This window comes from Mytilus californianus, unplaced genomic scaffold, assembly GCF_021869535.1.
Source record: "Mytilus californianus isolate M0D057914Y unplaced genomic scaffold, xbMytCali1.0.p SCAF_1, whole genome shotgun sequence".
Lineage (NCBI taxonomy): Eukaryota > Metazoa > Mollusca > Bivalvia > Mytilida > Mytilidae > Mytilus > Mytilus californianus.
This window is the reverse complement of record NW_026262581.1, coordinates 47,227,325-47,240,406: the sequence shown is the minus strand read 5'-3', so window position 1 is coordinate 47,240,406 and position 13,082 is coordinate 47,227,325. Positions and strand designations below refer to the sequence as shown.

Genomic DNA, 13,082 nt, shown 5'->3' with positions numbered 1-13,082 from the left:
GAAACTTGCCATTATTAGCTGATATAACTAAATTCTCCTCGTTGTCCCTACTGAAATCGAATATATCTGAACACAGATTTGATTTTAATCCAAAGTTTGAATTAACACAATAACTATATTCGACATCGCTATCTTCTTGTCGGAAAGAATTTTGCATTAAGAATTTACTTTCATCGTCTTTATCCATTTTGAGAAACCAAATGCATGTAAAGGTATGCACGGAATATATATAATATAGTCCTAGCGGAAACAAAAAGCATGATACAGATGCACTGTGTCTTCATTTACATGTAGCTTTACATGTATTTTACCTTCATCCGTTCTTTATTTTTTTCTATTGTTTAACATGTTTAAGTCAGGGGCGTTATTTATACAAGTTATTTTTTTAGTTACTTATATGGGTAATTTTTGTTTTTAAAAAATGATTAAATTACTCAAAAGAGTTATTTTGAATTTCAAAAGAAGCATTGACTAAATGTAATTTTAAATCATTTCATCGCATAAAATTAAGAATTTATTAAATTTGAAAGGAGTTAGAGATACAAGGTTACTTTAAAAATAATGACAAAAATATTACTTGTTTAAGTAATTAATACATCTTTGAAAGAATTGGTAATTATAATTATTTAAGCAACATCTGTTTTTGTTTTGGGTTACAAATTATAAGTTACTTCAAGTCTTACTTAAATCACAAGTTTCTATCTATTTATATCTGTCTACCTCAAGATTTTGAAGGAAAATGATATTTTAATAGTCCCAAGAGACCAATATTTGACCAAGAAGCGTCGATATGAAAGTTAATTGCGCCAGAAAGGCAATTAGTGTTTCAGGAGGATTAGTTTTTGTATTTCATGGGGAAAATAACCGGTGTCTGTGAAAATTTGTTAAAGCTAGTAAAATCTGTATGAATGGAAACCTATAAAAATAATATTTACAAAAGTTTCTTATAAAAGTTATATTAAAAAAAGCCTCGTTTTAAACATAGCTTGTATAGGTAATTTTAAAAGTTACCTTTTTATGAAATACCCCTGACTGTTTAATTGCTACTGCTTAAAGGGGCAAACATTTTAGATAAATTAATAAAGTTAATCCAAAACAATTTACACACTTGATGGAAATAAATATTAACAAAAGTTTGTGTTTGTTTGCTTTTTCACGTTCTTTGAGTGGTTAAACAATGTTTTAAGTAAGATATAAGCCTCTAACAGTTCCTTCTATAAAATATTGAACAGGTCTTCGGTCTGCTGCATCAGACCTCTCCAATATTTTACAGAAAGGACTGTTATCGGCTTATATCCTTTACGTAAAACAGTGTTCACATTCGCCCACCAGACAACACTACAGAGTTTTAGAATTTGCAGTGGTAAAAGTGCCTGCTGGTTCCACCAGAATCCAGCTATGCGCAAGTCATTATCAAAATTCGCCCATCAGACAACACAAATCTGTGTCCACACTTGTGTATATCTATAAATATATCTTTACGCCGTGAAAGGAAATTCTATTACAAGTTACTCAAGTACTAACATTTGACACAATTTATCGAGAACCAACGTACAAAAGGTGAACCACGTGACCACTTTGTTTTTTCACTTGTAGTAATGGCGAAATCGATGAAATCCTCAAGCATTAGAAAAGCACAAGTGCCAGTTTCATGCTTTTTCTGCAAGGGAAAAGCAATTAAATGGAAATGTGGAGATTGTAATATTCGCATGTGTAACACCTGTAAAGTTACTGTTCACCAAGGACTTACATCTGCACAAGATCATGAAGTTGTTTCTATTCCGAAACAGCAAGTCATCACGAGGTTCCAACGAGGTAACGTCAGCAGTTATTTCATCAGTTTTCAATTCATAAACAACTACTCTGCCAGCTGTTCATACTTTACTTTGCTCGGATGACGATTTACTTTACTTTATCTATTTTGTTTTATCATCGAAGGATAGATTCGTGAAAGGGAAACTTTTACAATCATCAATAAAGATATTGCAGACGTATAAAAGAAAAATATTTGACATTGCAATAAAAAAAGATGGCGAAATTCTTTTCTATGAACATGATGTCAACAAGATTCAACTTTTACCCCCTACGGGTGAAATCAAGACTGTGTTAGACATTTCTCCAATGCGACCTTTGGCCATACATGTAGACAAAGACAACGAAGTATTATTTGGATTACGAGAACAAGGACCACCTTTTCCAGTCCAGGATTTTTCAATCAGACAAGTTATAATTCTCGGTAGTGATTATCAACCGAAAGTTACATTAGAATTTGACAAAAAGGGGAATAAACTGTTCAGTTATGTATCTAGAATTCGTACTGATTCTAGAAATATTCTGTATGTTGTTGATCAATTTGACAGTGACCACAGCGGTAGAATAGTAGCTGTTGATAGAAATGGCCGTTTGAAGTTTACATACGACGGACAAAAGAATTTAGGAACATTTAAACCAAAGGGAATTACTATTACGCCAAGTGATAACATTGTAGTTGCAGATCCAGTTAACGCTATACTACATGTTATGAATTCGAAAGGAGATTTACTTGGATTGCAGTTCATTTCCAAAGACTTGGGCATGACTGGTCCATGTAGTTTATGCTTTGACGCTCAAGGATATTTATTAATTGGATGTAGTAGAGGCAAAAATGGGGACTACGGTAAAATCCATGTCGTTAAAATTGCAGACAGTTTAAAGTAAAGCTCGGTTGCAAATGTTGTAAAAGACAAAATTTAATAAATATATTCAAAGTAGCCTTTTGTTTTTTTCATTAAATTTCCTCACTCATTGCGTTGAAACTACTCTACCAACAGACTATTTTTATATTGCCAACTTCTGACTCCAGATTATATCTGTGAAATGATGTTTTGGTACTCGGTCAAGTAACAGCAACTAAAAGAAGTAAAGTCCAACTAACAATCGATGCAATGTAGGGAAAAACTTTTTTATGTCTAATTTACATAAAAAAATCATCGGAAAACAGTTTAAAGTTTCCCCAAATTGCATCGATTGTCCGAAGTAAAGATAAATCCTAAAATTAGTCGTAAAGTTAGGACATCAACATACATATCTTAAGATGGTATCAGGTTGGTCAGTAATATTTTTCCTTTAAAATTGTATCGATAACACATTAATTTTGTTATTCTTTTAGACTTTTAAAGGTGTTATTTGACTGTACATTGTATTGAAAATTATAATTTCAAAACTGCCAACGGCAATTTATGAAATACACATTGTCCGTTAAATGTATTCCCATGGAATTCTCGTGTTATGCATACATGTCTTCCATGATTCAAATGTTATGTAACTTGCATGTACTAGCTTGTGATAAAGAGTTGTACGTATTAATCATGAAAAGAGGACATGCACCGTATAGAACGCCACATGTGAGATGTTGGCTATGTTTGACGCAGAGTGGCGGTTACGAAGCTAAGGAAAACGATCAAGGTATGTAAAAGAATCAAATTTTCCTTGTTTCAGAACTGTTAGCACCAAATGATGTATTACACGGATGGTATCGACCCATGATATATTGCCAGCAAGCAGAAGCAGACGTCCACATTGCTCTGTTTTCTCAAATACCCGTCCTCTCACTTTTCCGTGTCGCTGATTTTGAGACTTCGAATGCAAATTTCTGGATAAAAACTACTTTTCGGCGACCTATTTCTGTACTTTTTATATAGAAATGAATTCATATCATAAAATCAGACTCGCTTGCTTGCCTCCAGTCATTATATCTTTGTTTTAAATTCAATCTTTCATCAAAATGTAATGTGTCATTTGAGCCAGCAGATTTTGCATCTCATGGAAGTGGGGCATTCATTAAAACAATTAAAATTTAGCCTTTAATTCTGTCTTCATAAAAAAGTTATAACATTACTACATGTATAGAAAAATTTGGGCTTAAATGCCAAGAAGACAAATTTTCAAAACAAACAAGTAAAAAACATTGGCATATTCTAGACTGACAAATTCTTCTGCATTCCACCTCTGATATGACAAAGTTACGGGATAGAAAAATTGGTTAGCATATAGACATTGTTTTGATGTTTTTTCATTGTTAGAAACAACGATATTGTTTACCAATAAAAAATAAAGAAGATAAAAGAAAGGCGAAAGATACCAAAGGAACATCCAAACTCATAAGTCGAAAACTTATAAAGAGAGAATAAATTAAAAAAACGTGTATTCCCCAGTAAAGAGTATAGAGTGAACCATGGCTCTTAACATTTGACTTAAAAACTAATAAGGCCATCTTTGTGTCATAACATTACCAAGGTAGATACACATTTCTTGTGGTAGTCACGAACAATTTATTACTAAGAAAATTATGATTCAAACAATAGGTATGTAAAATGGACATAATGCTTCATATTTGTTAACGTTTGATAGACGTGGTTTTCAACAGACAGTTGACATTCCTATGGGAACCAACTGTGCTTATCTCTGTACCAACATTTACCTTATTTTTCATGAACCAGACGTCCTAGTTAAACCAGTTATAATATATACATGAATCATGTAAACGTATAAAGCTACAAAACATGATTGGCCTTTAACTTTAAAATCGCCGAATCAGTACTCTAATTTCGGTGCTTTGTTGCTATTCTTTTTATGTCAGTTGTTTTTGTTCCTCGTATTGATGGCTTGAGTTAAGCCTATTGCAACTGATTTTTACAGTTTGTTCTTATGTTGTGCTGTTACACTACTGTCCAAGGTTAGGGGGTTAAGCGCTCACAAACATATTTAACTCCTCCACAATCTTTATGTACCTATCAGGAGCCTGTAGTTCAGTGGTTGTATATGGCTCATGTCTGTCATATTTGTTTTTCGTAAACTTGTTTTGTTTTAAAGTAGGCCGTTGGTTTCACATTTTTCATGTCGGGACCTTTTATAGCTGACTATCCGGTATGGGTTTTTCTCATTATTGAAGGCAGTACGGTTGCCTATAATTGCTTACACTTATACTTCATTTGAACTCTGGTGGATATTTGTCTCATTGGCAATCATACCAAATCTCCTTATTCATATATATATATATATATATCTATATACAAGTCTAAATTGAAAACAACGTTCAAACCTATGATTGCGTTGGATAAAAACCGCAATTTTTATACGTGTGCATGCAAAACAAATTTCTTGTTAGAGGGGTCTAAATGCAGCACAAACAACATTTTCCAAAAGATCAAAAAAGTGAAAAAGTATATTTTAACAAAACGCATTTGACTAACAGGTCGAACGACAAATGTTCTTAAATCCTGCTGACTGCCATTGGCGATTGCCAAATAAACGGATCACAAGGTGTAATAAATGGATCTTAACTTTAAATTTAATACCAAACAGAAAACAATGAACTTGCGGCGAAGATGGTATACCGCAAACAAAGGTGCAAATATTTTTTGTACACCATATACGGATTTCGACAATTAATGTCTCTTCAGTGATGTTAGGAATCAAAACGGTTTTTGGAAGGCCACATAACTTACCTCAATTTGGGATAGACTCTTGAATTTTGAGGAGTCAAAATAGGATGAACGGATCATATAAACCCGAAGGCAAATATAATACAAGCCCAAACGAAAAAATATAAACAAGTCTAAATTGAAAACAACGTTCAAACCTATGATTGCGTTGGATAAAAACCGCAATTTTTATACGTGTGCATGCAAAACAAATTTCTTGTTAGAGGGGTCTAAATACAGCACAAACAACATTTTCCAAAAGATCAAAAATGTGAAAAAGTATATTTTAACAAAACGCATTTGACTAACAGGTCGAACAACAAATGTTCTTATATCCTGCTGACTGCCATTGGCGATTGCCAAATAAACGGATCACAAGGTGTAATAAATGGATCTTAACTTTAAATTTAATACCAAACAGAAAACAATAAACTTGCGGCGAAGATGGTATACCGCAAACAAAGGTGCAAATATTTTTGGTACACCATATCCGGATTTCGACAATTAATGTCTCTTCAGTGATGTTAGGAATCAAAACGGTTATTGGAAGGCCACATAATTTACCTCAATTTGGGATAGACTCTAGAATTTTGAGGAGTCAAAATAGGATGAACGGATCATATAAACCCGAAGGCAAATATAATACAAGCCCAAACGAAAAAATATAAACAAGTCTAAATTGAAAAAAACGTTGAAACCTATGATTGCGTTGGATAAAAACCGCAATTTTTATACGTGTGCATGCAAAACAAATTTCTTGTTAGAGGGGTCTAAATATATATATATAGAGGGCGGTCGTATTTGTTTAAACAATTACAAATTAACCATGATCATAGTATATCACATTACAAAAAAATAAATAAAAATAATATCATAGTATACATTCTAAAGTTATGATCATCCTAAGACCATCGTAAGACAACTAAATAGGTGTCATAAATTAGGACAATTCCTGTGACTTTTCGTAAGTTACGACACGTTTGATTAACCCACTTTGGACAATGACATGCCCTAAGATGGTCTCAGGACATGTCCTAGTCATAAGAGCGCTTCGATTAACAGGCCCCTGTAGCTTTGTTTCTATTAACTTTGTTCTTCCAAAATCCTTTTGTGTATCTTTTTGATAAATTTCGAGGATCATTAACGAATTTTTGCTGATAATTGGTATAATTGTATGCCCTTTTTATTGATCTTATTATATTGTACATTGCCGATATACTGTAATATTCGCCACCGGGTATATAACACAAACAGTCACTGTAATCGATGATGTCACACGTTTCCGTTGAAAATTGAACATAAATCGTGCCCAATATTTAAGTTTTAATTTTATCCACACCCCTAAAGGTATCCCTTATAATTAGTAGTGTATTAAAATTTTAACAATCGGAACATTCAGACTAGACCGATTTTGCCATTTCGACCATTTCAATTTCTTGAAGTTTTTGTTCTAAACACAATACTATTGTAGAACCAAGCAAATAACGCTATAAGTATTAACAACAGTGTTGTATCATGTACATCCACCGACTATATCTTCTTTTTTTTAATGTATTAAAATGCAAAAAAATCTTTGCCGTACGTAATCAAAATACAGCATTTTAAATTCAAAGAAGAAGAAAAATAATTATACTAAACAGTTGAATTGAAAAACATTTTAAAGAGAGGTATGTGTTTTCTCTAACTTTCATTATTGAATTATGTTAATGTGTTCAATATTACAAAATGATTCAACTTAGTTTAATAGCACAGTTAATATTAAGTAGATGAACAGAAGAGGAATGGCACGAAATGGATAGTGATCGTTTTTTACCCGCTTGATACTGTATGTGACAGAAATTCTGCCCGAAAATGCCGTCGAAAATAAAGTTTTGATTATAGATAATTCAAATAGAATCCTATGTGTACTTTTTTGGGGGATATTGTTGCTGAATTGTAGTGAATACGATACTTTATTTTAAACGATGGAATTACGACTCGCAAATCAAAACTGTTTGCTAATAATAAGATAGTTGGTGTCTTTTTTATTACTACGCTGTCATTACTCCCACCTTTAACTCCAGTCTCAGCCGTTTTAGTAATAAATTTGCATCTTCATTCAACATTGCGCTATGTCCTCTACATGTATAATAAAAAAAAATACAAAAGATAAGTGAGATATATTTAAAACAGGAAAAGTGTATGCAAATTAGTGGCAGGTTTAATGGGGGTGGTGGTGGAAAGAGGATGGGGTAAAGTGAGTCCGCCACCCTTTGATCGAAAAAAATATAATATTTTGGCATAAAATCGTAAAAAAGACATTTCGACGACTTTTGTTTACCATTATGCACTATTACGCCTCCTTTTCTCGGACCCTGGATCCGCCCCTGCACATGTTTTATTAAACAAATTTACAGTATATACAAGCTTTATTTACTGCGTGTGATTTCATAGGAATACACACACCTTTTACTTTCTTAGCATTGAAATTTAAAATCTGACTCGGTAATAAAAAATAACTTGATTTTATTGTAGTTGAAAAAAATATAAACATGTGGTCATCTGTTGACCTCTTCCCCTCCTTGAAGTTAAATGATTGTTCCTAAAAATATACGCAAGATGCGTATATTTTTTATCATAGATCAAAACAATCGGAGTAGTAGTTGATTCCATACAACGAAATTTGCCTATTCATAATATTGAACCTTTTGTTATCAGATTCGGCAAATCCACAAGAATAGCTTATATGATTAATTTGGCCATGTTTTTAATCAGCTTAATCCGGCTGTATAAAGTATCTCCTTTTTTCAATGAAAATTCTGTTTTTGTTTGCTATTTGGAAGTGCAATTTGGACCTTGCAGACATAATATAGAAGTACTGCAAAATATAATTATGTAATAGTTTTTAGTTTTTACCGTGTAAAAATATTAAATTTCTCTTGAAAAATGTCATAGCGAAATATTTTGTTTTACCTCAATCAGACTGTTCCTAAATGATGATGCAGAAAATGAACTAAGTTCATTTTTTAGTAAAATATGGAAACAAGGAAAAATATCGAAATTTTCTCTAGATGGTTATCGAGCTAAATAAGTTAGAATTGCAGATTTTCCGAACCTTTTCACGGATCTCTTTTTTTATGATACAGATATTTTCCATAGATTTTCAGCTTATTCTATTTTATTCAATGTGTTCCTGTTATTTCTCAAACAATATAACATTGGGAGCAGCACGTGTTTGTCTTCCCTGTAATCTTTTGTTCTGTACACGTGTTGTACACCAGTCTAGATAAAGAGTACATGTACATGTTAAATTCTCCCAATATAAGATTATGTAAGTGATAGAAAAAACACATTGGAAAAAGGAAATTAAGCTTAAATAATAGAGAAATGTCATTCAAAGAATGTGTGAGAAAGAGGGGATACATGCCCTATTCATGTGTATTAACATAAGGAGATGAGGCATGATAGCCATCGAGACAACAAACGACCAGAGACCAACGAACGAGGATGTAAATAACTATAGGTCATCGCAGGGCTTTCAAAATGGGCAAAACCCAAACCGTATAGCAATCTCTTAGAGGCATCACTATGACAAGATGTTAAACGATTAAATAAAAAAACCCAAAATCAGAGGATGTATGCTAAAACAATAAACGAAAACAAATATTAAAGACAGCAACAACGACAACTACTGGCCATCGAGTACGGGCTCAGACTTTGGGCATGAAAAACGAATAACAAATATGACAGACACCCGCCTCTTTAGTCATTGTTTTTTACTATGAAGCTTTTGCATAGTTTACAATTTGAAAAGGTCAGTTAACAGTGGTGGTGCATTGAATTTGAAAGATTTCAAAACTTTACATATTGAAGTCATGTCATTTTAATTTTAACATTTGTATTTTATATTACTATCAAAAATGCATATAGGCGAGCCATGCTATTTCTGTATTAACAGTTTGTTTTAAAAAAGAAATCGTTTCCGGACAAAAGTTTTACACTTAAGGCCAAAATCTCTTATCCCGAGTTTTGATGTCTGTCCTGAATTGTCTTACAGAAGTTGGTGTAGATTTTTTTTTTATTGAAAATGAGATCATAAAAATGTCCAAATAGCTTAAAAAACATTTTTGGATCCCCTTACGGTTGACAACTCAATTTCAGTTATCGAAAAGGAATAACACTTAAAAGTTCTTACATTAAAATATGAGTCGTGGTATGATTGTAAATGAACAACTATCTACAACTATTTACTTTACCACTGAAATAAAAAAATATTCTGGTCGAATAAGATATATAACAGTAAAAGACATTTTAACCAAGTCGTATGTTTATCCCTTAAACAATATTCAATAAGTCAAATCATGCTATATAATTCATTATAAACAGGATCCAGAAGCAAGCAACACTGCCTATTTCAATCTGTCTCTCAAAAAATGATTACATATGATGTAATGAATACTTGGATCATGCTCTGTCAATTGGAAAATAGTAAAAATAGTACATACAAAATAGGATTGATTGTATTGTAGTGTGAGAAAAAAGGGAGAGAAAAAAAAAACAACAAGTGAATGAAATAAATTAAATAGAATGAAACATATTAAAGAAACTTTTATATTAAGGTGTGAACCTTTTACTTATCAATATATATTGTTGTACCAAAACAAAAAAAGTACTGTTTCCTTCGTCATTTAACTAAATTAATCTGACCCAAAAAAGCAAAATGTTAACACCAATATACTGCACAAAATCATTCATGAGAATTCATTAGCACTTGGAGTATGTTCTAATAGTTAGAGGACACGTTAACAAAAAATGAGAGCGTGTTTCTATGACACCACAACGACAATTTTGGCTAAAATCCACTTAATTACGTAAAAATAGATGGGAGTTTATTCGCAAGCGTACAAAAAGAGTTTGTCCAATGCGGTTTCCAACATAATAATATGTTGGAACTTTTTTTATTTTGTTTACACATAACTTTATGTTTTCTTTATTAAAAGATAGAGTCACATTGTCTATATTAAAAGATATCTTATTCCATAATTTTACTGTTGCAGGGAAGAAGTGTTCAAAATAAAAGCGAATTCGTGTAGTGATTTCTAAGACATTGTGACTTTGCCTTGTATAATGGTATATCTACTTCCTACTTAACGTGGTATTTGTTCACGAAGACAGCTAGGTGTTTACGTACTAAATTTTGTGACAAGAGCATTAATGATCTATGATTTTCCAATCTTTCTGAAAACTTTTCCCACTAAGCATATAATTTACAAATGTACCAATATTTATGAGTTTTGTCCGACCTGTATTAAACTATGCGTGCGGTATCAAGCTGAATATTTTGAAGTCTTTGTATTATGTTTGTTAAATGTCTGTCCGATACAAAATTCTAATATTGGCCTTATAAACGACATATATAAAATTTTTCAGAGTGAACCGTTCAAGTACGTTTCCAGTGTCCTTAAAATATTGACCCGTAAATAAGATTTTTCATTATGTATTCGATACGGTTTTGCGGAAATTAATTATTAGAAAATCAAACACAAATATGTTTGTGATTGTCAACTAGTTTGAGTTCTTTGTTATTTAGGTTTAAAAGAAGGTGCTACAATTTAGTTTTGTCTAAGAAATATTCATGGTTTAACATTAAAATTAGCAAGCCATTTCGTTGATTAACTGTATTTTTATTCTATATAAGTCATTGTTTAGTGTTGTAGCAGCTTCAATCGGGTACTTCTAAGTACAATGAAGTATCATTAACAATAGTCTTATTTCTGCATGACTACCTCGACAATGCCATTTATACATAAAACAGTAGAGGCCTATGATAGATCCTTAGGGTATCCTTGATTGAAGCAGTAGCCATTCGAGACTTGGCCCATTTATTGCCACACTTTGGTTCCTTCTGATAGATAATTTTCAAACTATTTCAATAAATTACCAGATATTCCAGCTTGATGTAATTTGAAAAAAACCCTTTATATCAACCTTTATCGAAGGCTTTGCGCATATGTATATCACAGAAAACAACCCTTATTTTTTTACCACTATCGAGAACTTTACCAGTAAAATTGGTACCGTTCATAGTATTACAGAACCCATCTAAAATATTTTACATTTGATTTACTGTTGAGTCCCCTTAGTGATAATTGCTAAGAAACTTATAACTTTTTAAGTGATTGTAAACATGTTTATAAACACAGCGCTCCATACATTCTGACAAAACACCCAAGAGGGAAATCGGCCTTTAAATTTTCATTTAATTTTGGTTTATTATTTTTTTTAAATAAAAGGGAAACGTTAAACTTTTGCTCTATTCTATTGATTGGTACAAAACGTTTCAGTCTAATTTGTAGATAGAGTAAGTAATCGAAATGAACAAGGACGCCTTTTGAAAGAAAGATATACACTGCATTAAAAAAATGTATCTATTTGAAGAGGCTAGATAGAACACCAATGTAAGTAAAACAATTTTGTAAGTTTTTACACGCATAATGGGCTTCCAATGATGAACTTAAATGAGGTATAACTCCTTCGGTTATCAACTTCTTGATTGAAATTTAATTTTGACTATGAACAATTTTTTTGATATATTGCCTCTTTATTTTGAAGGATGTTTGCTCCTCTTATTTTTGAAATTTTGTCAGATATTTCGTTTCATCTGGCTTTATCAGTGTAGTGCCATTAAAAATATTGCCCGCTTACCCTTCATTTTCTTTTCATAATTTTATTACATATAGTTTAAAAAGCCATAATTCAACTAAATCTATGTTATTTTTTCATAGTTTTTGGAAGGTATAAAGGTGCCAATGTTGAATGTATGTTTTTTTTTATTTTGAAACAGAGTAGCGTACATCCTTAATAAACTGTAGGATAGATTGAAAGTGTCGTATTTATCTTTCATCAGTATCGTTGAACTAATCTTTAGACTATATATTGATGATAACTTTTTTTATCTATAGGCCATGGGAAGGCAACACTTTAAATAGTATTACATATAAAAAAAGTCAAGTATTAATCTTTGACACTGTATATCTAGTAACAAATAATAGAGAAATACACGTCACGTAATGTTGTATTTTTACTGTAGAAATTGCGAAATCATTGAAATCATCAAGTATTAGAAAAGCGCAAGTGCCAGTTTCGTGCTATTTCTGCAAAGGACAAGAGATTAAATGGAAATGTGACGATTGCAATGTTCGCATGTGTAACTCATGTAAATTTACTGTTCATCAAGGACTTCAGTCTGCACAAGATCATGACGTTGTTTCTATTCAGGGTATCAGCAAGTCATCATCAGGAGGTAACGTCTGTAGTTATTTCATCAGTTTTCAATTCATACACATCTACCTTGCCTTCTGTTCATACTTTACTTTGCTCAAATGACGATTTACTTTACTATAATTGGTGCAGTAACAAATGTGACGATCATCAGTTTGTGAAAGGAAAACTTTTGAAATCATCAATTAAGATATTGCAGATGTTAAAGAGAAGTATATCTGACTTTGCAATAATAAAGACGGCGAAATGCTTTTTATAGAATATGGCACCAACAAAATTCAAATTTTATCACATACTGATGAAGTCAAGGCTATGTTAGATACAACTCCAATGAAACCTTTGACCATACATGTAAACAAA

The 13,082-nt window shown here is 32.0% G+C and overlaps 1 protein-coding gene across 1 annotated transcript in view; it reads left to right on the top strand.

Moving 5' to 3' along the window:
* LOC127704398 (uncharacterized) overlaps positions 1–12,801 on the top strand; it is a 71,890-nt gene extending 59,089 nt beyond the window's left edge. Inside the window, exon 3 of the transcript XR_007983264.1 lies at positions 12,745–12,801. The gene's annotated coding sequence lies outside the window, so the exon portion shown is untranslated. The remainder of the gene's footprint in view (positions 1–12,744) is intronic.
* Positions 12,802–13,082: the final 281 nt, after the last annotated feature.